The following is a 3,783-nucleotide window of genomic DNA, read 5'->3' on the forward strand; positions in this document are numbered from 1 at the left end:
ACCCGTGTCCCTTTGAAATGAATTAGTTTGGTACAATTAACTTGAATTAATAATAACAATAACAGTTTGGCTTATTACCTGCCCTTCACCCATGGTGGATCACATCAACTTAAAATGCAACATTAGAGACAGTTTAAAGTAAATTGTAATCACAAGCAAAGGTAAATCCTAAAAATATACATCTGATAAGTCAAATGCCAATGTAAAGAGATGCATCTTGAGAGGGGGTGGTATCCATTGAGTAAAGGAGAGGAGTTTCTACGATGCAAGTGAGCCAGGGAGCAACTTTACTCGCTCTCACACTGTGTGCGGTCTTCTCACTAGTGCTGGGCATGGAAGGCAAACGGAAGCTCCAGATTGGAGTCAGGAAGCAGGTGGGCAGCTGCCCCATCAAGTCCCGCAAGGGTGATGTTCTCCACATGCATTATATGGGCAAGCTGGAGGATGGGACAGAGTTTATCTTCTCCTTGGGAACCGGACAAGTCATCAAAGGGATCAGGGCCTGCTTGGGATGTGTGATGGTGAGAAGAGAAAGCTGGTTATTCCCTCTGAGCTGGGTTATGGGGACCAGGGAGCGCCACCCACAATCCCAGGTGGCACAACCTTAATCTTGAATGTTGAGCTGCTGAAGATTGAGCGAAGGCAGGAATTGTAGCGACATCTCTTCGGGGGAGGGGGCACGCGGGGATAGGAGGTAATCTCGAGACGCAACTCAGGATTTGTTGACACTGATGGGCAGTGTTTTTTTCTAAAAAAATGTTTAGGGGTACTCTCATTTTCCTACTCATATTGAAATATTGCCCCTCAATGAGGCAAAACTTAGATTCACAAAATGTTTAGGGGTATGCGTACCCCTGTGTCCACCCAGAAAAAAGCACTGCTGATGGGCCAAATGAAAGCACAGACCGGGGGGGGGGGGAGATGCATCTTCAGCACATGAGGAAACTGTATAGTGAAGTTGCCAAATACAGGGAGGGAATCTCACAATTTAGGGGCTGACAGAAAGAATGCTGTTGTCTGAGCTTCTGAGAGTGGTGGAACTCGACTTCCCTTCGCTTATCTTAACACCTGAGAGGGTTTGTATGTAAGAAGTTGGTCTTTCAGAAATACCTGGGGCCTAAGTCATTTAGTACTAGCACTAGCTGCTTATTTTAAAAAAAGGAACTTTCCAAGCACTACAAACTCCCATGTGTTGATTGTACCTGTTGCACAAAGCCTCCGTGCCTAGAAATCATGTATAGGCTCTTTGCACAAGGTACAATCCATCCACAGAGGACCAGGGACAAGACCTGCCTCTGCAATTCTGCTCACATATTGATTGCATCTAGGCTTCAGTTATCTGCAAAGGCTATCTCAGATGTATATTACCAAAGAATTTAACCAGAAACGGTGAAACAGCAGGACCACACCAAAAAGAAGTGAGTTCATTTGCAGTGAAGACACACCCTAAATCAGGGGTCTGCAGCCTTTAAGACAAAAAGAGCCACTTGGACCTGTTTCCAAAGAAAAAAAACCTGGGAGCTGCAAAACTCGTCATTATAAAAATAACTTTTTTGTCACTTTTTAAATTATTTCTTTGTTTGACCCCTCAGAATTACTCCTCCTCATAGAAATAAACGTTAAATTAACAAGTTAACTTTTTTTGTGTGTGTGTTCTTCACTCCCCTTCAAAACAGTGACCAGCGTACATGCCCCCTTTCAATGCAGTGACCAGCGTACATGCCCCTTACAATGTAGCGGGCGGGAAGGTGATGTCGGGACGGTGCGTGACTAACGCACACATCGCCCCCATGCGACGTCACAGCCAGTACAGCGCCCGCCACAGTGGGGAGTGTGGGGGCGCACAGTGCGCCTCCTCCCCTCGCTAGTATCTGCCCCAGAGCCACGGTAAAGGTGTAAAAAGGGCCACATGCGGCTTCGGAGCCGTGGGTTGCCGACCCCTGCCCTAAATTGACACTTGTCAGTTACTTAGTACTCTTTGATTTTTCAGTTTTCCACAGAAATGAGGGCCAAATGTGCTGTCTTCTTTATTTAAAGGTAAAGGTAAAGGTACCCCTGCCCATACGGGCCAATCTTGACAGACTCTGGGGTTGTGCGCCCATCTCACTCAAGAGGCCAGGGGCCAGCGCTGTCCGGAGACACTTCCGGGTCACGTGGCCAGCGTGACATCGCTGCTCTGGCGAGCCAGAGCCACACACGGAAACTCCGTTTACCTTCCCGCTGGTAAGCGGTCCCTATTTATCTACTTGCACCCGGAGGTGCTTTCGAACTGCTAGGTTGGCAGGCGCTGGGACCGAGCAGCGGGAGTGCACCCCGCCGCAGGGATTCGAACCGCCGACCTTTCGATCGGCAAGTCCTAGGCGCTGAGGCTTTAACCCACAGCGCCACCTGCGTCCCTCTTATTTACCTTATTTACTTCTTTATTTGTTGTTGTTGTTGTTTAGTCGTTTAGTCGTGTCCGACTCTTCGTGACCCCATGGACCAGAGAACGCCAGGCACTCCTGTCCTCCACTGCCCCCCGCAGCTTGGTCAGACTCATGCTGGTAACCTCGAAAACACTATCCAACCATCTCGTCCTCTGTCGCCCCCTTCTCCTTGTGCCCTCCATCTTTCCCAACATCAGGGTCTTCTCCAGGGAGTCTTCTCTTCTCATGAGGTGGCCAAAGTACTGGAGCCTCAGCTTCACAATCTGTCCCCCCAGTGAGCACTCAGGGCTGATTTCCTTCAGAATGGAGAGGTTTGATCTTCTTGCAGTCCATGGGACTCTCAAGAGTCTCCTCCAGCACCACAATTCAAAAGCATCAATTCTTCGGCGATCAGCCTTCCTTATGGTCCAGCTCTCACTTCCATACATCACTACTGGGAAAACCATAGCTTTAACTATACGGACCTTTGTTGGCAAGGTGATGTCTCTACCTCTCAAGATGCTGTCTAGGCCTGTCATTGCCCTTCTCCCAAGAAGCAGGCGTCTTTTAATTTCGTGGCTGCTGTCACCATCTGCAGTGATCATGGAGCCCAAGAAAGTAAAATCTCTCACTGCCTCCATTTCTTCCCCTTCTATTTGCCAGGAGGTGATGGGACCAGTAGCCATGATCTTCGTTTTTTTGATGTTGAGCTTCAGACCATATTTTGCACTCTCCTCTTTCACCCTCAATAAAAGGTTCTTTAATTCTTCCTCACTTTCTGCCATCAAGGTTGTGTCATCTGCATATCTGAGGTTGTTGATATTTCTTCCGGCAATCTTAATTCCGGCTAGGGATTCATCCAGCCCAGCCTTTCGCATGATGAATTCTGCATATAAGTTAAATAAGCAGGGAGACAAAATGCAGCCTTGTCGTACTCCTTTCCCAATTTTGAACCAGTCAGTTGTTCCATATCCAGTTCTAACTGTAGCTTCTTGTCCCACATAGAGATTTCTCAGGAGACAGATGAGGTGATCAGGCACTCCCATTTCTTTAAGAACTTGCCATAGTTTGCCATGGTCGACACAGTCAAAGGCTTTTGCATAGTCAATGAAGCAGAAGTAAATGTCTTTCTGGAACTCTCTAGCTTTCTCCATAATCCAGGGCATGTTTGCAATTTGGTCTCTGGTTCCTCTGCCTCTTCTAAATCCAGCTTGCACTTCTGGGAGTTCTCGGTCCACATACTGCTTGAGCCTTCCTTGTAGAATTTTAAGCATAACCTTGCTAGCGTGAGAAATTAGTGCAACTGTGCGATAGTTGGAGCATTCTTTGGCACTGCCCTTCTTTGGGATTGGGATGTAGACTGATCTTCTCCAATCTT

The 3,783-nt window shown here is 47.6% G+C and overlaps 1 pseudogene across 1 annotated transcript; it reads left to right on the plus strand.

Annotated features, from left to right (window-relative positions):
• The first annotated feature begins 243 nt into the window (after positions 1-243).
• On the plus strand, positions 244-731 carry LOC307216152 (peptidyl-prolyl cis-trans isomerase FKBP2 pseudogene; annotated as a pseudogene). The gene has a single exon. The product of its transcript is annotated as a peptidyl-prolyl cis-trans isomerase FKBP2 pseudogene (transcript).
• Positions 732-3,783: the final 3,052 nt, after the last annotated feature.

Source organism: Podarcis cretensis (genome assembly GCF_951804945.1).
Source record: "Podarcis cretensis genome assembly, chromosome: 5".
Classification (NCBI taxonomy): Eukaryota; Metazoa; Chordata; class Lepidosauria; order Squamata; family Lacertidae; genus Podarcis; species Podarcis cretensis.